This window comes from Chenopodium album, chromosome 15 (genome assembly GCF_948465745.1).
Source record: "Chenopodium album chromosome 15, dcCheAlbu1.1, whole genome shotgun sequence".
Classification (NCBI taxonomy): Eukaryota; Viridiplantae; Streptophyta; class Magnoliopsida; order Caryophyllales; family Amaranthaceae; genus Chenopodium; species Chenopodium album.
The window spans coordinates 10,323,289-10,346,335 of record NC_137848.1 but is presented as its reverse complement, the minus strand read 5'-3'; the positions used below and the strand labels follow the sequence as shown (position 1 = coordinate 10,346,335).

General features: G+C 37.0%; 1 pseudogene across 1 annotated transcript; it reads left to right on the top strand.

Annotated features, from left to right (window-relative positions):
- Nucleotides 1-265: 265 nt before the first annotated feature.
- Nucleotides 266-9,540, top strand: LOC145581869 (kinesin-like protein KIN-12E; annotated as a pseudogene). Its single transcript, XR_014099701.1, has 19 exons — nt 266-468; nt 1,660-1,806; nt 2,058-2,150; nt 2,597-2,686; nt 2,798-2,868; nt 3,025-3,099; nt 3,193-3,280; nt 3,366-3,424; nt 3,714-3,777; nt 3,930-3,995; nt 4,312-4,470; nt 4,557-4,661; nt 5,170-5,405; nt 5,638-5,707; nt 5,799-5,855; nt 5,942-6,004; nt 6,623-6,682; nt 6,804-6,883; nt 7,225-9,540. The product of XR_014099701.1 is annotated as a kinesin-like protein KIN-12E (transcript).
- The last annotated feature ends 13,507 nt before the right edge of the window (nt 9,541-23,047 follow it).

Here is a 23,047-nt window from a genome sequence, read left to right as displayed (position 1 = left end):
GGTTAAAGTTAATGCATAAATAATTAAATAGTGAAAAAAAATTCAACGTCTAATGTATTTTGGAATGGAGGGAGTAAAGTCTTGTTTAGTTCACTGACCTTATTTTTTAAGTTCAGATCAGATCATTGTTTTATGTACAGTTTTTTTTTATCGTTAAATATCTTTAATTTCGTAATGAAAAAATTATGAAAATCATAGTGTATTAATGAATTCTTTTGAAAAAAAAAAAAACATATTATATCTTCCCTCCCTGTAGCCCGTACTACCAAACGCCCCGTAATTGCGATTGAATGTAGTGTGTGGTGTGTCTTATCCATGGCGGTGTCACTGAACCACAGCTGCTACCCTCTTCCTCATCACCATCATCGTCTCCATTTTCATTCTCATTCTTTCTTCCAAATTTCTCTCTCCTCTTCTATTGTTAGCGTCTTGCTCGCCATTACTCTCTCTCTCTTCCTTGGCCTTAAGGTACTTCCTTAATTTTAGTTTTTTTGAGCTGAATTTTGTAATGGGATTTTTGATTTGATTGTATTGCCATTGAATTAGTTGCATTAAGAATTTGGTGTCGGCTTTTCATTTCGCTAAGTATCCATGTCGGATCCTTGACACTTTATTTTGGTCAGGAAATACCCAACAAGGAGTTGAATTTTGACATAAACAGTTGATAAAAGCATTGTGGAAGAAATAAGTAAATAATTAGAAGTATAAATTTGATTGTAATGCTTTTAGTTGTAATAAACTAATCGAATTGTACCTTTTTCTTTATCCTATTTAATTTCAGGGTAATAAATCAGCTGCATGATTTCAACATTACTTCTAATTTGTGAAGTAATATTTTGTAAGAACAATAGCATTTTGTGATTAGTTCGTTAATGTACTTGTATTCCCAATCAATTAGTAATGTTTCTGCAAGCATCAACCACCATACATGTATCTGGTAGTTGGTGGGGGTGGGGGTCGGGGTCGGGGTCTTCGGTAGTCATGAGTGTGCACAACCTTAATCTCGAGTCCTCGACCTTCGTAATTAGAACTACTTTAGGACCCGTGTTTGATTGAAATGCAAAGTAAAGAATGTTGATTGGGTCAATTTATTAATGGAGCCGACCTCCAAAGGTTCCAATAACATTTTGATAAAGTAATAAATTCAACTAGTTCAAGCAATTTAGTGGAGTTTGAATACTGTTGTTCAATGTTGGTACTGACTGGAGCATTTTTCTGTTCTAGATATAAGTGTTGATGGGTGAATAACTGATAGGCTTTTGCAGGGCGATCCTGTTCCTTGTGATCGATGTGCAGGAAATGGTATGCTCTTATCTTCATTCCCCAAACCTATCTTAAGTTTTATTTTTACTAACTATTCTGAAGAAGTACACTATAGGAGTGAAAGCATGTTTAGTGTTGGACTGTTGGTGATTGAAGATCTTAGGATTTGCACATTTGTTTTGCAATTTGCATTAGAAACATTTCATTTATGCAAATGGGAGGTTGATGTTTTTGGTCTCTATTATACTTTTCTACGGAGTACATTTCTATCTGTTAACTCAGAACTTGATTGAACTTCGTGGCATTCAAAAGATTGAAAACTTCAGTTAGTCGGCGCATGCTTTTAAAAGATTTGAACCAGCAGTGTTTGAAAAAGATTTGCCTTTTGATATACAGGGGGTACAAAGTGCGTATTTTGTAATATCACAGGAAAAAGAGGCTCGGAGAGAAGAAAAGTACCGTTTTACTTGTAAATGCTCATTCTTGGAGATCTACAACGAACTAATCCTTGATCTTTTAAACCCTTCCTCAACGAACTTACAGGTAAGGATCATGTGAATTGCAAGCTATGAAATCTTCTTCTTTTTTTTTTTTTTTTTTTTTTTTTTTTTTTTTTTTTTTTGTGTATATAGAGCCATAATGATCATTGTAGCAGTGAGGTCATAAGCTTGTTTCTCTTTGTTGTGCTTATCATTGTAGGATCGAGTCTCTGGGTTGATGATTATTAAAGTATAAATTGTCATATATTATTGTCCAGTAGCTTCCTTTCAAAGCTTATGCTCCTCATTTTTCAGATTAGAGAAGACTTGAAGAAAGGCATTCATGTTGAAAACCTAACTGAGTTAGAGGTCACAAGTGCTCGAGATGTTATGCAACAGCTTCTTCAGGTATTGATCTACCTAACTAAACACATACTCAACCTACAGAAGACCTTGATTAGACTGTACAAGCATAATTAAGTTTGCATTGGTTAGAGATAATCTTTCGTTCTTTGCAATAGTCTAAAACTTAAGGAGCCAATCTCAAGTATTCTCAACCCTTGACATGATTTTTGACCTCTTAAAATATGCCTCTTTACTAGGGTGGCCTCCTTAATGAGTTACAATGATAAACTTTACAAATATTTTGTGACAAGGTTGCAAATTAACTAGGAGTCTCTAGGATGACTAGACATAATACGTATCAACTAGTAAAATTATGTGATGATTCCACTTGTCATCTTCAAAACTACTATATGAACTTTTGACTGGTAAATATGACAATCTTAATCGGTGCCTGTTTCTTATGAATTCTATATACAAGTGCCTAATGCAGGAATGTTAATGGTTGTCAGGGTGCTGCAAACAGAAAGGTGGCTGCCACTAACATGAATCGTGCAAGTAGTCGTTCTCACAGTGTATTCACCTGTGTTATTGAGAGTACTGTAAGTATTTTCCCTCTAAGTCTAGGATGTGTAAAAAAAAACAGCTCTTTTATAGTGCAGAATTTTCAAAATTTGAATTTAAGTGCTTAACGAATGGTGGTGAAACTGCAGTGGGAATCGCAAGGTGTAACTCATCATCGCTTCGCTTGACTTAATCTTGTAGATTTAGCTGGCTCTGAAAGGTAAAATCATAAATTGCTACTCGTTGCTAGTACTAGACTAATACAAAAGAAAGAAAATAGAAAGAAAGAAATTATTGTTCTAGAATATAATCTTCTTGTTGAGTGTTGTACTGCTATCTATTTCAAGTCTTAGCCTCATCAATATTATCATTACAGGCAAAAGAGTTCTGGTGCAGAAGGTGATCGCCTTAAAGAAGCCACAAATATCAATAAGTCACTGTCAACTTTAGGGTCTGTTTTTCTTTCTTTCAATTAAACTATACATCAGTAGCTCACAGTAAAGTATTTATCTCTTGATTGTCCTTACTTTTTATAATGCTTCAGACTCGTGATAATGAACCTCGTGAGCATATCCAATGGAAAATCTCATCACGTGCCATATCGAGATTCAAAATTAACCTTTTTACTTCAGGTATTTTGTAACACATTTTTTTGCTCCTTAAGCTGCCGAGGAATCCTATTTGCAAGTCTGACTTGAGCTGTCCTTTGGAATTCAGGACTCACTTGGAGGGAATGCGAAAACCACTATAATTGCTAATACAAGTCCATCCAGCTGGTTAGTGCTTCCTGCATCCCTTTTCTTTTTAACCATCACTTTCATCTATAATGTATTGGGAATCTGAACCAGGAAAAATGTTCAGTTTCTAGCTCCTACACATGGTAGTGTTTATTTAGTAATCTCGTATTTTTCTCTTCTATTTTGAGGTGAAGGCGGAGTTTATAATTTTGCTTAAGCAGATACAGATTATTTCCTGTTTTTCTTTTTCTCGAGTTCCAAATATAGAAGGTAGATTTTTCTGTGTTTTGAACTGTATTCCTTGATATAACTTTTCATCTTCTTGCAGCTGCTCACTGGAGACTCTTAGCACCCTGAAGTTTGCTCAGCGTGCTAAATTTATAAAGAACAATGTATGTTGTCAGGAAGTCTGATTCTACTTTGTGTTTGGCTAAGTTGGTTTTCTTTAGATATTTGCCTTTAAGTAACATTCTCTAAAAGTTATTAACTGGTAAGCTTCATGTTCATTAATTATAATATTATATCCATTTGTTCAATCTATCAGGCCATTGTAAACGAAGATGCTTCTGGTGATGTCCTTGCCATGAGAATGCAAATTCAGCAATTGAAGGTACCTCTATTTTATATCTTCCCAAGAACTAATACAATAGAGAATTTCTTCTGAGAGAAGCATAAGATTATATGAACAGACACATATTTTATAGGTTGTGCAAAAATGCAAAAGTTTTGTTGCCAAACAATCTCAATTCTCACTTGAATTTGTACTAATCTTTTTATTTTGTGTATGTTAGTATAATTTCTGTCTTCATGTTTAAAATATTTTTCAGAAGAATATTGTTAAGCTGTTGTTGGATTAGTGTTGGATATCATAGAGAATTTAAATTGTATGAACCTTGTCTGTACTAATCTGATTTATCATGGTGCAGAAAGAAGTCTCACATCTGCGTAGTTTACAAAATGGAGGAGCTGGAAATCAGGATAATGATGCCATGACATTGGGTTTTCTAGGATCACCTGGGGCTTTTAAGTGGGAAGGTCTTAATGGTGCTGTAACTCCCCTGACCTCTAATAAAAGACTGTCCCAGGTTTGTGCTTTTGTTGCTTCAATATGCTGTACACTGCACATTTTTGCGTCAAGTTTCCTCTTACCAAGTTCGATGGTATTCTTCAGAAGAAAGAAATTGAGGTTGCTCTTGTTTGGGCATTTAGGAGGGAAAAGGATAAAGACATGGCATTGCAAGCACTCACTGCTGAAAACCAGGCAGCTATGCAGCTGGTATGTAGCAAAAGAACCCTATATGCTATATTGCCATTCAACTGTTCCTTGTATGTTGAAAAAACTAGGCTATTTTTATTTGTGCTTTATACATTGTTGCTTATTAATATATTCAATATTCATCTACTCTGCCCCTCTCAGTAGTGTAATACTGTGCTGGCATGCTATCCAATTATGTCCATTAGAGACTTTCAAGTTTGTGAAATATGAACATTATTTATTGTGTAATATTGTGCTGGCATAGTAGCATGCTATCATGCTGTCTCAGTTGCTTGTCAATTGGTTGAATTGATTTCTTGTCACTCTCAGTGCCCCAGTCCCAATTATGTGCAAATAATCTTTAGTGATTAGCTACTGTGCTAAATCCAACTGTTTTAAACATCAGCATAAAACTTTTAATATGATATCTTCTATGTTTTCACAAAAGTGTGATTTAACTTGTCAGTTCCATACCTCATGATGTTGGTAATTACAAATGAACTTTGACCTGATATTATATGCTGATTAGGCAAAACAAAGACAAGATGAAATACAAGGCCTGAAAATGAGGCTCAGGTTCAGAGAAGCAGGGATTAAAAGATTAGAAGCTGTTGCCTCTGGTAAGATCTCTGCAGAGACCCACTTGTTAAAGGAAAAAGAGGAACACTTGAAAGAGATCGAGGTCTTGCGTGCTCAAGTTAATAAGAATCAGGAGGTGACAAGATTTGTGATGGAAAATCTGCGTTTGAAAGAAGAAATTAGAAGGTATGTCCTTCCAGCCATCATGTGCTTGTGATGTCCGTCGAGTCATATTGTCATCAAGCTCTTGAACTTTTAACGGCCCTTTCCCCAGACTTCTACAATGAATTTTGTAGAGACTAAACCTTATGCGTATTGTGGGTAGCCGCAGAAGAGTATTAAGTCACAACAGAGATGATTGCAATCCTGTTTATATGTTAACTTTAGGCTGACAGCTAATATGTGTGTTGCTCGACAGATTACAGTCTTTCTGTGAGGAAGGTGAAAGAGAAAGAATGATCGAACAGATTAATACCTTGCAGAACAAGGTCTTTAATTAATTGATCACTCTCATTTCATTCTCTATGCTTCTTGAAAATGACTAGCAGGCTTGACTACAATTTTTTAAACAATGTGCAGTTACTTGAAGCACTTGATTGGAAGCTTATGCATGAATCAGAACCATCCAATGCTCAGGTGCCTTATATGATTTTTATTTAGTTTTTTTCATCATGTTAAGTTTACTTCACTTGCGACTTACAAAGCGTAACATGCATTAGCAGAAAAGGAGTCCTTGTTTGCTGACAGACAGTCCAAGCGATTTGGACCAGCTCAACTCTAACAAGGTAGGATGTCATATTCATGTGATCTGTTCCATTAGGCAATTTTTAACTATTACTAATGTGTGTTTTAAATCACCTCATGTTCAAAATTTGGAGTAATGTCCCATTGGCATAGTATATGTAGCTGCTGAGTGCTGACTGTATATCTGCATATAAAATCTTAGGGAACAAATATTAGGGATGTAAACATATATACTCCGTATTATTGGTAATGTTTGTGTAACAACTACCGAAGTCTGCTGCTAACAGTAATACATTCAAAATCAAATTTGAGTGACAAAATCTTGGTCTGCTCATTCCTTATGAAAGTAATATTTTTCCCAACAAAATAAATAACTTTTGGATAGTCGAGAACCTTTAGAAGCTATAATCATAATCCCCTATTATGTAACTGAATGTTTGCTTTATCACCACTTTTTATTAGTATTTTGCATGTACAATGTTCAATTTCTTCTTAACAGTAGTCTTCAGCAATAACATGATGGGATATAACCTTGTAATAGAGGTTTTGGGTATTTTCATAAACAAATGGAAAACAGATTTAAAATGTATATACAATTGATGATCTAAATTCAAACTAATTTTATACACCTCATCCCTGTTGCTGGTCTATTGATTCAGGAATCTGCATCACCTTGGCAATCATCAATCAAAGAGGAAAACGAATTTCTGCGAGTGCAGGTCACTGGAGTGCCTTTTATATCATTTTTTACTGTAGTTTGATTCCTGATTTTTCTGACTTAATTGCTCTAAAAGCTTTTCGCTTCTTCATTGGCTGACGGTCAACTTCTTTTTTTCATAGGCTATTCAAAACCAAGCAGAAATAGATTCTCTTCGTAAGAAACTCAACTCCTTTGTGGAGGCGAAGGAAAAATTGGAAAGGTGGCTGTCTATAAACTTCTTTGGTCTTATTGATATTACATGCCTGAAGATAAAACTCATTAATACCTTTTAATAATTGCCACAACTTAGAAATGGAATGGAAACAGCCCCTTTCTTTCTGCCAAAGGTGACTGGTATTTGGAAGAATACAAAGTATTAAGTTTGTTATTTGTTGACTTCAGTTCTTTCATTGTTGAGGTCTCCACAGACAAAGATGCAGTGATTAAATAATGATACTTCGTATGATATTTGTGGGATTCCAGAATTCTGACGAGTGCATTTTGCAGAATTCAATTATGTTTTTGTCACATGACAGGCTGACCAAATTTCACATCTTGCAGGCACATCAAGGATTTGGAGGCAGAGTTACATGAAGTTAGATCCTCCTTAAACATAAAAGAAGAAAGCCACCAAATGCAAGTTGATGCTACTTCGACTACAACGAATGACATGAACAACAATGACCAGCAGGAGCTCAAAGCCATGGTTGATGTCATTGCAGCAGCAAGTCAAAGAGAAGCTGAAGCACATGAAATGGCAATCATACTAGCTAAGGAGAATGATGAACTACGAGCTAAGGTCAAGGTTTTACTCGAGGACAATAGTAAGTTGATAGATTTGTATGAAAGGGCAGCTGCAGAGACCAATGAAGTCAATAATTTAGATGCTCAAGGTGCTGCCGATGAAGGCCAAAATACTGGATCTGGTGCTATTTCTCAGATAAAGACGCCGAAATAAAAAGGCTGGAGAATTTAGAGCATCAACTTGCGGAAATGCACGATGAAAATGAGAAACTGATGAGTTTGTATGAGAAAGCAATGCAAGAGAGAGATGATATTAAAAGATTGCTTTCATCTGCTGTGCACAACAATACTGCAGAGAGAGGAGAATTCGAGTTCCCAGAAAAGCTTGTCGAGGTTGATGGAGGAAAATATGCGGGGTCTTCTGAATGTTTTGCTGAAAGCAGCAGTGGCATGAAAGACCAGCAAATTCTGTCTGCTGACACAGTAGTCTTAGAGGAAGCTGACACGTCTAAATGGAATGTGCAGAATACATGCGGCCAGTGTCCACCCGCTCCACTTACAACTGAAATTCAGATGGATGCGGGGTTGGATAAAATCCAGAATATTCATGAACAGCGTCCTATCATGGAGGAAAATTCTTTTGGAACATGTGTTCAGGGCCAGTATGAGACTAATGAGAGTAATGTCTTGAAAATCCAATGTCCTGGTGATTCTCAGGATGATCTAGATACTAGGGTGCATTTCAGAACTTATTCCGAGACATTAACAGAGGAGGAACTTGTCCTTGTAAAGAAGGAGCTGGAGAAGGCCCGAGAAAAGCTTTCAAATTCGGCCCACGCTGTCAGTGAATTTGAAACCATTGAGAAAGCAGTACTTCTAGTTGATGCAGTCTCTAGGGAGATTGATGCGTTAAAGGTTCTCTTGCAGTTCAAGCAACTGGAGATTGGATCCCTAAAACCTCTCTCATCAGAGACGCAGGATAGAAGTGCCCTTGTATTTAGAAAGCTTGCAGCACTTAAAGTTTCTATATCAAGTATATCTTCATCTATTGCTTACTTCGAACAAAGAGAAGATAGAGCAAAGGCAAGAGTGCATGACTCAATGTCATCCTTGGGCCAACAAAAGGAAAATCTAGTCCGTCTTCAGGTTCAAAGCGATGAAATCAATGCAAAAAGAAGAGAGATCCAAGAAACTGAAGTGGAACTGAGGAACAACTTGTGGCGCCTCAAATCTAAACTTGAGGAGGAAAACCAAAAACAAGAAAGTCAAAGAGTTCTCCTTGCCATTGATAACATTGAGAGAACCGAAGCTCCAGCTCTGATCTGCAGCAAGGCAACTGATTTGCTCAAATCTGAGGAAGAAAAAACCAAATTGCACAACGAGATCAAGCAAACTCGGGAAAAACTTGGTGTCATCAAGAAGCAGGTTGATGATTTGAACAGGGAGGGCCAAAAGCTGGATAGTGAAATCCAAGTTAAAAATGTAGAGATGCAAAAGACTACAAAATTGGTGCAGGAAAGGGAACTTTCCCTTCAAAATGTCACTAATGAAAAGGAGGTGCTATTGGAGATGAAAGAGAATGGGAAGCCTGAGATTGATGACATGATAGTTGAATATCAGCAGTGTATCTTTGAAGAGCATTTCAGAGAAGAAGAGCTGATGATACTTGAAGAAGATATGTACATGTTGTCGTTAAGATTAGCTATATTTGAGAGCGAAAGAGAAGTTGCGGTTAAGAGAGCAACCCAACTCTTGTACAGAGAGCAACACATAACAGGCCTTCCGTCTGAAAGAATGCGACAAGAACTTGAAGATGTTCAGAAATCAATTCTAGAAGCTAACACATAAGGTGCTTATCGAGCGAGTCGATCACGAGCTGAGGGGTGCTCGACTCAACTCGAAAACTTTTTACATGTGCTCAACTCGTGCTCGCTAAAGTTTCGAGCAAATAAAACCTGCTCGACTCGTGCTCGTTAAAGTTTCGAGTCGAGTTGATCTGCTCGTTAAAATTTTGGTCCTTCTATTATTATATGCCTTTATTTATTTTTTGTTCAATTTATATTGTTTTCCTTATTATATATAGATTTTATTAAAAATTTACTTTCTTTTTTTATGATATAAATTAAGGCTTAATAAGTGTCAAATTTGTTTAAAGATAGTAACTTTGTTTGCAAATTCTATATTAATATTATATTATCGAGTTGCTCACGATCTTTTCGAGTCGAGTTAGAGCTTGCTCAACTCGTGCTTGTTAACATCTCGAGTCGAGTAAACTCGAGTCGAGTTTTGACCGAGTGTTGACCAAGTCGAGTACGAGTTGCTCATTAGCACCCCTAAACACATTACTCTTAGCCGAAAAGACAGCTGACTGTCAAGTGGTTTTGTCAGCCAGTATATATATTTATTAAAAATATATAATAAATGAATTAAAATGTGTGATTACATGACATGATGAATTCATGAGGTTTTGTATGAAGACACCCGTCCAATGTTCGTTATGAGAGTTTTGTAATCTTTTGAAATTTTAGATATTTTAAAAAATTCTAAAGGTGGATAAGAGAGTACTCCATATACCTTGTATTCGGTGGTTTTATTTATTATATGTGTCTCAAAAAAGATTTGAAAAAGGTGCATGCAAACAAATTACAAAAATTTCTAAATGTGGATGAAATCATATTGCCCTTAGGATTGATGTTGTGGCTATTAGACGAACACAAGAGGTCCGGTCCATTACTTAACAATTGAAATTTTGCATGCAATTTTGAGCTTATCTATAAATTATACAAGCCATGCCCATAATTCATCATCCCATTATAATTCCATATACAAAAAGCCTAACAAGAAAATAAAACCTTCCCAAAACATGGGGGAAACAAAACCAACACTTACGTTTTTTATGTGCATGTTTTGCATGGTGATCTCATTGCCACCCATATGCACTTCACAATTATCTAATCCAAGATCTAATTCTCAATCGCCGCCTATGGTGCCTTCCACAATAATGCCACCAGCCATTGTTCCAACCCCTCCAATCATCACACCTCATCCTCCAAGCATACTAAGAACTCTTGGCACACCAGGAAAAGATGGAGCTCCAGGAGTTGATGGTACACCAGGAAAAGATGGTGCACCAGGACAACGTGGTATACCGGGAACTCGTGGCACTTTTGAAAAACGTGGCACATCTGGAACTTCAGGTGGTACCCCAGGTACTCCTGGAACACCAGGAACTCCTGGAACCCCAGGAACTCCTGGCACACCACGACGGACTCATATCACACCACGACCTCCTATTATACCAAAAACTCGTGGTTCTCGTGGGACACCAGGAAAAGATGGTGCTCCAGGAATAGATGGCACACTAGGAAAAAATGGTGCACCGGGAGAACGTGGAATACCTGGAACTCGGGGCACTTTTGGACAACGTGGTACACCAGGAATTTTTGGTGGCAGAACAGGAACTCCAGGGACACCCGAAACTCCTGGCACACCGGGAACTCTTGGTACTCCAAGACCCCGTGGAACATCACAAGATTATGTCCCTCATATCACTCAACAAACTATAAGCATTAATAAAGCTCCAGGCACACCAGGAACTCCAGGCATTCCTGGCATTCCAGGAATTCCTGGCATTCCAGGAGTTCCTGGCACACCTGGACGTGGTCCAGGTGGCACACCAGGGACTCCTGGAACACCAGCAACTCCTGAAACCCCCGGTACTCCAGGAACTCCTGGTACTCCAGAAACTCCTGGCACACCAGGTACACCAGGAACTCCTGGTACACCGGGTACTCCTGGCACACCTGGAACCCCCGGTAGAAACTAAGGAAGACTTCAAAGTCAGAGGAATTTAAAACTTATGCTTCTCCTAAGATAAGTGATAAGTGAAGAGAGTGATATGTCTCCTCCTAAAATGGTGGAAATGATTTAATCACCAAGTAGGGGATGGTGGCACTGATGGCAATGTCCCGTTAGTAGCTCCATTTTTTTTCCCACAAATTAGCCAGGGCTATCCTTTGATGTCCTAAGAAGTTTAGTGCGCAAGGTCACTCTGCTAACACTCATTATTTTTGTAATTTGTGTATTTTCTATTGTTTAATTAAGCTCATTATTGTTTTACCCACTGGTAGATTATAGTTGCTTTTTATTTTATTTTTTTAACTGAAGCTAGCAGTAAAGGTAGATTATAGTCGCAAGTAGCAGCTCAAGTTGTGGTTTTTTTTTTTTTCATCAAATAAAGGGCATGCCAAAAATAAAAAACTAGCCACCCTTTGTTCGTTTTGATCCTCAAATGTGATACTATCTTGTCTCTTTATTGTTTCCAACTTATTATACAAGCAATGTTGGATTAATGCACACACAAACCCCAATCTATTTCCTTCTCAACGATGCCTCTACACGTCAATCTCATTTAAAATACAATTAAGTTTATTACATGTTCAATCATGCATGTATCATGTATCGATCAAGCAAGAAAATAAAAAAATTAATCAATTAATCTTTAATTAGTATCAATCAAGCAAGAAAAAGATATTTTAGCCTATCTATTAGAAGCTAACATCAAGAATGAGCAAGAAAAACAAAAAGGTGTCAATCAATTTGGAACATAAGAATTATATAGATTTTGTAATGAGAGATATTCAAACCCAAATCCCTCGAAGCATAACAAGATGGTTTGAATATTCCAAACTTCTTTAATCAGATGCTTAGGAAAAAGAAGAAAACCAAAAAACTACTTAATTACCCTTTGACAATTGGGATGCAGGACCACTCCGCATCTTGCTGTTAGGGAAGTGAATTATGGAATCAGAGGGTTATGTGGTCCTGGTCACGACTTATTACTGACTAGATCGCCTACTCCCCTGTTTTCTAAAAAAGTCATGGGATTAGATGATTTTGAGAGATTTAGAACAACAAGAGTAGACCTAAGAATCTACCCTCATCCTAGTCCTACTTCAAGATCCGCGGAACACACTCCACCCAATTTTCAAGACTCTGGAGAGGATCAAGGAGGACATAGATCAACGAATAATGATTCTGGGAGTCAAAGTGCTTGTGATTCATCTCAGGGAAATTCATCAAACTCCCAATCGGATGGGAATTCGGATGGTCAAGATGCGCCTGATCCTAAGCATGGAACCAGTAGCGTAGCGAATCAACCTAACCAAGATCTGCCTGAGAATGAGATGTTGGACAGTCAGAGTTATGATGGCAACCAAGCACAAGCAGATCATGGCTGTGTACAAAACAAGAAGCCACTTTTTGCTCGAAGGGGTATTTCTGGAATTCATCCCATCATTATCCCGGCTCTGCAAAACAGGAGTAACCTCCTCAATGGATGGGGGAGTGTGCATAAGCTTAACAATAGTGAGAAGCAGATAAGCAAAGGAGTAAAAGCAGAAAAAAAGTTTGCCAGAACGTGGTGTGAGAGATCAGGACCCTATACAACATCAAGCTCGAGAGAAAGATTCAAGAGGAGGAGAGTAAATCAGAAGAATGGTTCACCAAAAAATTCTGGCGAGTCTGTGAATGATGCGCTGGAAACAGGGAATGCTACAAAAGCAGTGCACGCGAGTGAAGTGTATTCTGATGATGAATCAAGAAAAAGGAAATTTCAAGTCACTGGGTGGGGAGCAATCGAAATTTTGCAAGTCTTGAGAAGAGGAAGATTGAGTGAGTTGAACGGAGAACAGGGCACTGGACCGGAATCTGGGGACCGGAATCCTACCGGCGTCAGAATGCGTCTGGATAGCCGAGGTACTCACCCTGTTTCAACTATAACCTCAGATCTTTTATTTCCTGATACGTTTGTGACTAGTTTGACCAACTTCTTGAATTTCTTGGTCAATCTGAGGAACTTAGAAATTATTTTCAGTATTTTAAATTTGCCTCCTTCTGTCGTAGCAACTTGTTTTTCTCGAGACTCAAAAACGTTTTGCGAATCTAAGGGGAGGATCTCTATCTGGGCTTTAAGGGAATTAATGGCATCTACTTCCTTGTCCCCTCTTTATTTGGGTGCCCCAACTACCAGTAATAATGAATATTCCTTTCCTATCTTCAGTTTAAACTCTACTTATTCCTTCTTATTCTCTTCTTATATAATGCATCCCCCACCATTTACGGAAAGATATCAGTTGTTTAATCCCCACAACTTGTCCTCTTCCATACTTTTTCAACCTATCACTCCACTTCCAATAATGGATTTGTTGCCAAATTTGGGTCCCAAAAAAGAAAATGAAAGTGACGTTACCTTTTTCCCTACCTTCTTGGAATCTGACCGTATCATCCCTATCATTGACCCTCCAAGTGACCCTTTTAAGCCAAAGTCAACCTTTACCGCTCTTTGGATAGCCCAATTGGAATTGGCGTTCCCTCGTGCTGCTACGAACCCCTCTGTTCTTCTGAACTCTCTACCGACCCCGCCGGAGAAGGCGGTCTGCCAGACGGGAGACAAAACTCCTCCGGCATCTCATTTCTGGCCAAAACTGAAAGGGATCGCTTATGATCCGGACAGCTCGGGCTACTCCCCGTCCTGGTCTGATGAGGTATCGGTGGAAACAGGGGAGATGAAAAATCCACCAAACTCCCCCAAATCTCCAGCCTCGGTGAATTCGTTTGCTACGGCTCCATCGTCTCTTTCTTCCGCCTCGTTTGAATCTATTATGAACCTGAAACTCCTAGGACTGAAGAACGAAATAGAGGCGGAAAAAGAGGAGGAAATTGAGTTCTACTCACACGAAGAGAAGAAGATGCTGTACAAGAAAAGAAGGGGAATGAGGAGAGTGAATGATAGACCTCAGAAAAAGAAGTGGCATGCGGAGGACTTGAAATATGTGAGAGAAGGAAGGGGAGGAGGCTCTGTTCAGTTGAAGAGGATTAGGGGGGAGTCAAGTGAGAACGGTCAAGCGGGGAAAAAGGTGAAGGTGCAGCTTGTGTATGAAGGTAAATGAAAATGGAGATTTGGACTGGATGATACGAAGGAAGCAGGAAACTCAAGTGTTGGAAAAGGAACATGGAAATTTGGATTGAACTCTGAAGATGATCTGTGGGAAAAGTTCTCGGATGCTGAAAGCAAGAACGACAACACTTCGCTGATCAAGGTCCTGAAGCTGAAGGGCGCGGCTGGCCTGAAACAGCCTTCGGCGGGAAAATGAAGGCGATCAGCTGGAATTGCAGGGGGTTGTGTGATCACACATCCCCAATTTTCCCTTTTATTTTTATGTTATCGGCTAGATTTAATGTAGATTTTATCTTCCTTTCAGAAACTAAGTGTAATGTGGATAGATTAGCACCAATTTTCTCTAAACGGGGGTTCGTAGGTTGTACGGGTCTAACTCGATAAATGGCGGGGGTGGTAATTTTTTGTGTTGGTCCCGCCAGACTAACGTAGAAGTTCTAGTTGCTAATCGGCATGTAATCCTCTGTAAAATATTATCAGTTAATGGGTCGGCTTGTTATTCCGCGTTTGTGTATGGTAGTCCTTATCTTAGTGAGTGAGAGCTAGTGTGGAGTAATCTATCTTCCATACTCTGCTCTATTACGGACCCTTTAATCCTAGTGGGAGATTTTAACCAAGTTGAACAATCTTCTCAAAAGCTTGGAGGCAACCCTTGTGTATCAGGAGTTTTGGACTTTGTAAAGTGGAAAACTGAGCTGGGTCTTTCGCAAATCCCCTCAAAAGGTGTCCAGTTTACTTGGACCAACAATAGAGAGTCCAACCCAATCTACGAAACTTTGGATCGGGCCTATGCCAATAACGATTGGAGAATAGCCCACCCGGAAGCGATCATTTGGAACCTACCAATTTTGTTTTCGGACCATGGCCCGATAATTTTGGATCCAAACCCATGTAAAACAAAGAAGAGGATCCCGTATAAGATGGATGCATGGTGCTTAAAAATGAAGGAGGCCCACCAAGTTGTGGAAGAGGCGTGGGCCACGAACGTAATGGGCTCCCAAATGTTTAAGGCCCAACGAAAAATTAAAGCCTGTTTGAATGCTCTTAGAAGCTGGAGTGTACAGTACAAAGCTAATATGGGCTTTAATTGGAAGGAGATCCATTCTGAGTTGGAACTAGCCCAGTCTGAATCTGATCTACTAGGCGCAAAAGAGTTTGAGAAAAGGGCCTATGTGGAGAATAGCTTGGAAAAAAAATGGTGGTATTGGAGACAGAGAGCCAAATCAAAGTGGGATGCATATGGAGATCATACCTCAAGTTTTTTCTACAAGAGTGTGAAGCAGAGAATGGCCAAAATGGAGATTAGAGCTATTCAGAATGGCCAAGATGAGTGGATTGAAGACCAAAGCTTGATCAAAGAAGAGTTTTACAACCATTTTAAAGCAATATTTGAGGGAGGCCCAAGCCCAGATTCGATGCAAGAAGCCCAAGAATGGGTAAACGAGCTCCCAAAACTGAACGAAGCTCAAGCAGGGTGTCTAACAAGACCTTTTTCGGAGGAAGAAATTAGAGAGGCTGCATTTGCTCCACACCCTCTAAAATCACCGGGGCCAGATGGAGCTCCTCCTCTTTTCTTCCAGGAGAACTGGGATGTCATCAAGCACGAGGTTATAGAGGGGGTGCAATCGTTTTTTAATCATGGCCATATGCTTAAGGAGACTAATCGCACCTATATTGCTCTTATCCTGAAATTGAGTAATCCCACAAGAGTCACGGAGTTTCGACCCATAAGTCTTTGTAACTCATTCTATAAGATTATTTCTAAGTGCTTGGTTAATAGGCTCAAACCGATCCTGAATTCGCTTATTGGAGAATTCCAGAATGCCTTTGTTCCAGGTAGGAGTATGGTGGACAATTGCTTTATAGCCCATGAATTACTAAACTCGGTGAAGAAGAGAAAGAAAGGTAGGAGGTTTGAGGCTATTCTGAAAGTGGACCTCAGCAAAGCCTATGATAGAGTGAGATGGGACTTTGTTACTTTGATTCTCAGAAGCATGAACTTCCCAAGACTATGGATTAATTGGGTACAGCAATGTATTGAAACTGTGAGTTATGCTGTTTTGGTTAATGGAGAAGCTTCAAAGCTGTTCTTCCCGAGAGTAGGACTTCGACAGGGAGATCCTCTTTCACCATACTTGTTCATCCTAGTAATGGAAAGTCTCTCTAGAAAGCTGGTGGCAATGGAAAGAGACAAGAGTATCCAAGGGATAAGAGTGGCAAGGTCAGCTCCTCCGATTTCACATCTTTTTTTTGCTGACGATGCATTATTCTGTTTTAAGGCCACTCCTACTGCAATAAGGACTATGAAGCAAACTTTGGACATGTTCCGCAAGCTCTCAGGAGAAGATGTCAATTTTCAGAAATCAGCAATACTCTTTAGTCCCAACACCCCAGCACGATTCACTAGAATTTTAAGACAACCCCTGGGAGTAAAGAGCACAAAAGAGCTTGGCACATACCTGGGTTGCCCCATGGATATAGATGGACGATCATCTGCAAAGCTTAGAAAAGTGCAGGATAAGATTACAAAGAAAATCACTTCTTGGAAATTTGCTAATCTTTCGATGGCAGGGAAACTAATCTTGATTAATGGGATCCTTATTGCTGCTATCCAACATATTTTCTCGGTATTTTGGTGTCCGAGTGGTTGTGAGAGGAGTATAATGTCAATAATACTGTGATTTTTATGGTCCAACAAGAGCCAAGGACAGCCAGTGTATTGGATTAACAAGAAAATTCTATACGCTCATAAAAGTGTGGGGGGGCTGGGAATGAAGAATTTGATGCAAGTTAATAGAGCCCTGTTGATGAGACAAAGTTGGAGACTGTACACACACCCAGAGTTGCTGGCTAGCAAAATTTTCGAGAAAAAAATATGGTGACAATCCGATTAGCTTGGGATACAAAGGAAGGGTCCCTCCCCATGGTTCGTTGGCTGCGCGTAGCTTAGTGAAAGCTACGGTGGAACTGAGATCGGGGCTAGGCAAGATTATTGGAGATGGTGCTTCGACAGATATAACACAAGATGCTTGGGTCAATGGAAAAAAGGTGCAACCGAAGCCAGGATTCCATGAGCTGGGTCTAAATAAAGTCTCGGACCTAATGACTAATAATAGGAATTGGAATGCTGCACTTATCTGGAACACTTTTGAAAAAGAGGAGGCTCGAGAGATTTTATCGATTTGTATCCCTGAGCAAGGGCAAGATAGATTTCAGTGGATGCTTGAGGAGAGTGGAGCTTTCAAATTCAAGTCTGGGTACTGGTGGCAGGATCAAAAACTGCAACAAGGCGATGCTAACAGGGGATGGGAATTCTTATGGGAGATAAAAACATTCCCCAAGCATCTCATTTTGACATGGAAAATCATGCATAATAGGGTAGCAACGAGGGATAACCTGAGGAAAAGGGGATTAGGAGTACAACATCAGTGTGCTTTTTGTGGAGAGGAGAATGAAACAGCTTGCCACCTATTTAGAAATTGTCCAATTACACAAAGAGTCTGGAGGGCAAGCGTTTTGGGACTAAACTGTACGGTAAACCAAGATGTTTCTTTGTCTAAATGGGTGCAGGATCTCCTCATATACTTCAGGAAGAGAGATGGGAAAGAAGGAAGGCTCCCTCAGTACTTCCTAGCAGTTTTATGGGCAATCTGGATCCATAGAAATGATGTTATCTTTAATAATGTGAGTGTCAATCCGTTAGCTATAATGGACTTGGTGCAGGTACACATTAAGCGATGGTCTGGAGCAGAGAGGATTCGAGCGCAAAAGAAGCAATTGGCGGAGAAGATCAGGGTTAATGGCCCTAAGGTGCCTACAATATTTATTGTTGGAAGGGCGATTACTCAGCTCACTCGAACGATCCTTGTGGATGCAGCCTGGAAAACACGGAAAGAGAAGGATAAATCAGATTGGGAAGCGGCTGTGGCCTGGACAAATGCTACACCAGGATGAATACGAGAAGGGGTAGCCAGGAAAGTCTTCGCTACTTGTCCTAGACAAGCTGAGGCATATGCTGTCTGGTGGGGGATTAAGGAGCAAGAAAGTAGGTGCAGGAACTTAATCATCAAAACGGACTGCGAAAGTGTTGTTAAAGCTCTGCATAACCCAATGAAAGCGCAGGTGGATATTCAAGCCATCTCTCAAGAGATTCTACAGTTATGCAAGGCCTTTGACCTGGTGGTGTGTATCAAGGTGCAGAGGAACATGGTCCAACCAGCTCACTTGTTAGCAACTGCTGAACGGAGAGCGTAGGATTGGCCTTAGTTTTCTGTTTCTTTTCTATAACCTTTGTCAAAAAAATAAAAAAAAAAATAAAAAATAAAAAATAAAGACTTTTAGTCACTCGTTTATGTGTTCGTTTCACAAGTTGAATAAGCTCTAAAATTGTACTTGTATTATTAAAACAAACAATAACCACTATCTATTTTGATTAAGTTGCTTTACATGTAATTAAATAGGGTGACATTTATTAATATGTATGGTAACATACATATTAAGTTTATACGGAGTTCAATTTTCATCTTTATCAACCCGAGCAAATGCACAGACGACACAAAATAGATTCTTTTTTCATATATATTTATTTATTTATTTATTTTTGACAAGGGGAAAAAGATATTAAGGGTCTGTTCACATTTACTTAATTTGAGTTCAGTTTCAATCAGTTCAGTTCAGCTCCTAATTTCATTCTCTCATAAAATATTCATTTCACCTCAGTTCAGTTCAGTTCAGCTCCAATCAGTTCAGTTCAATTCAGCTCAGTTCAGTCAATGTGAACATGCCCTAAGTCCTGTACGAAATACACATAATACAGTAGAAGTAGGCAATTAATTTCCTAATTTTACACATCAACATTTTTCCCATTGTCAATACATTAAGTCCTGTACAAGAAAATTATAAAAATGATTACAATAACATGATAAGAAGACCATGAATATAAAGACGTAAATGTTTAATGGAAAACTAACAATTACCATCTTATTAAGTTTTATAAATTTATTAGAAATGTTTTTATATCTATTTTAAAAATGTTATATTTTATAATTTTATTAATCATCAATAATCAATCAATCTATAAATATAACTAAAGTAATTACCGCTGATGTCATTACTTTCAATATGTCGACTTCTTATAAATATTTCCCGCCAAAACTAATAATGACATCATTATTTATTTTTTTTCAACATAAATTAAAATTTGAAAATGGTAAATTGAAAATGGTAATCTATAAATATAACTAAAGTAATTACCGCTGATGTCATTACTTTCCACATGTCGACTTCTTATAAATAATTTTCCCGCTAAAACTAATAATGACATCAATATATTTTTTTTCAACATAAATTAAAATTTGAAAATGGTAAATTGAAAATGGTAATTTAGGGCTTGTTTGGCATCATTTTTGGTTTTCAATTTCCTGTTTTTTAAAAACCAAAAACCAAAAACAGGAAACAAGAAAAAGGTGTTTCCACTTTTCTGTTGTCAGTTTTCAAAATTATCATGATTTTAATAAGTTTAAATAATTTTTGATTCATTATGGGACATATATCATATACTTTTAAAAAACAAAAAACCAAAAAACAGAAAACCACAGCAATGCCAAACGAACCCTTAATTATACATTTTGCTAACATATTTTATATTTAAATTAACTAATTATGTAATATCCATTGGAGAAATTAAAGGAAGGACGGACTATTTTATTTTCTTATAAACATTATCTTTTTCTCCTACTCCGTATATTTTATACAGATTATATGATTGGGGTTTCCACTCTTTATTAATTTATCAATTTATTAGATTTTGCTTAAATTGTTTGTGCTACATACATATTACACACAAATACGCTAAAAAATATTGTTAAAATCGTAAAATAATGTTAAAAATCGTGCATCGCACGAGCCTAATCTAGTATATACTAAAAGATGCACCAGCAATGACATGTGTCATTTTCTGGTGTGTCCCTTGGTTATTTTTTTTTTAAAAAAATAATTTTTAGGAAACAATTCTTATACATAAATAAAAAGATAGAAAAATAATACATAAATAAAAGATTTGACAACTCTTATACGTAAATAACAAGATTAAAAAATAATACATAAATAAAAGATTTGATATGTCTTTCTATAATATATACATTGACAACTATATAAACTTGAGTAAAAAAAAAATAAATAGTAAATCAGATTTTTAACATAAATTGTGCCAAAATGTTATGTACTACTTATTAAATTACAACAATATTTTTTTTTTGTAAAATTTAATTATATGTTAAAAAGCTCCAAGAAAGTAATCTAAATTTCAAATTAAATATTAAAAAAAAATTAAAATTAAAGATTTAATGTATCCTTCTACAAATAAATATTAACAAGAATAAATTTAAGGGAAAAATCAAGTTCTTAAAATAATTTGTGACATACATACGGACTATAGATTTTAATGTACAATGTTTTAAGAAATTCATTTAGTTAACAACAAGAAAATTGTACCAATTTGTTGATGAAATTAATATATGAAAATATACATATTATCAAATGTGTTTTAAAAATAGCTATCTGGCTAATAAGCTCTTTTATAAAAACTAAATGCATTATATGCTCTTTTATAATGAATTCATTACTCCATATAATATTTTAGAAAAATTCATTGTTAATTTAAAAATAGTTATTAAAAATTACCGAGCATGGCACGGGAATTCCAAAGACAACTTTGTTTTTATGAACAAACAATTAAACAAGAATCGATCACTTTGTTTTCTTCTGTTTTAAATGAATATTTAGGGGTTGTTTAGTTGGATCATTTAGAATGGGTTGAAATGGAGTTTGAATCCATTCTATCTTTTTTTTTTCATTATTATTTTTTTATTTTAATTTGGTTTAGTTTTTTTAGTAATGAAACCTTATACCCAAGGGGTTCTAACTCTGATCTATCTCATACCCCTAGAATCCCATACCCACCTCTCATATGTTTTATGCTCTATCACGCCCCCTCACACGAGAGCTCATTGGGCTTGAAGCGTGGATGCAACATAGACCTTCCTCATACTCATCGCTTAATATTCTACTTGAAAGTAGGGATGGATGAGATTCGAACCCGTGACCTTTGTGTCATGTTGACTCCGATACCATGTCAGCGGATCAACTCAACCAAAAGCTTAAGCTATGGTTGAGACTCATAAATATGTTTTACAGTCTGTCACCATTCCAACCATAAAACCAAACAACATTAAACTAGTATGAGTTTTAGAATTCATACTTTCCTAGTAAATGATTTCATATCAATTCATTCCAATTTGATGAACTAAATCCCTCCTTAGAGGTAATAACTAATAAGACAACATTCTATAATTACTAATTGTAGGTGATGTGGCATGCATTAAGAAGCTAATTAAGGTATTAGTGAAGGATCTTTGCGGATGGGCACCTGAAATAGACTCCCATGCTTTCGAACCATCTCTTTGGGAATAACACTGATGTAGCATTGTGTCAACATTAGATTAGATAAATAAGAGGCATTAATATATAATCCTTATGTTAAAAGAACAAAATCAACCGCAAGTGCTGGCAGTGACTATTAGAAAGGATCAATATTCCCTCCGTCCCTTAAATGCTACAAAAAGATTTTATATTAAGGAACGAAGGGAATACAAACTCAACTAATAAAATGTTAAACTAAAAATTATGGCCCATCATTACCTTATACTCTTTCAATATGAAGGGATGATATGTATATATAGTCTGTAATTGACATTGAAGGGATGATATGTATATAGTCAATTAATTAAGTATTGTTTATGTTATATAGAAAAAAGAGGTATCTATACTAATATATTAAAAGACGTTTCTAAAAACGTCTCTACGCCACGTCATTCACTCAACTCTTTATTATGTCATGTCATCCACTCAACTCCTCAATATACCACATCATCTGCACTACCAACAATACTTAATGTTGCCTCAACTATATTAAAAATATATATATATATGGATGAAAAAGTTCGAATCCTTAACCTCTTTGAAGGAATGTTACTGCGTATTGTTTAACCATCTAGGCGAATTGTTGATTATGCTTTAATGTTTCACACTAAATAATATTATACTATAAAAGTATTGAATATACATACACACTATTAAATGCTTTTATAATTAAAATTAACACTTACACAGCTACCGAAGTAGTATCCCGGGACAACGTGTATATATATATATGCGCGCACGTATCGCATGCACATTGTTTCTCTTTATTAAATAGAGCCCTATAGTTCTTAAATTTATCTTATTTTTTCATAAAGTGGATCGGCTTAATGCAATAGTTACCCTTCATTCTTTGGTATAAGTATTAAAAACAATTTATCGTGCTTCACTTAAAAAAATTAATTTAGTTTACGCTACACTATTGTGGAATTGACATTATAATTTATTGTAACATTAATAAAAAAAAAATCGTGCATTGCACGAGACTTAAACTAGTAAATAGCTAAACATATAATTATAAATGATCATTGCAAGTTTGCAACTATATTAAATTGGAGAAAATATTTAAATTTATCACCTTGATAAACATAATGTGTTTATTAAGTGGTATCAAGTGTTAAAAGTGTAAACAAATTAACAACTTTTTATTAAAAATGAGTCCTATATTACTGATATAACTACATAAATATTATGCTAACTAGATAT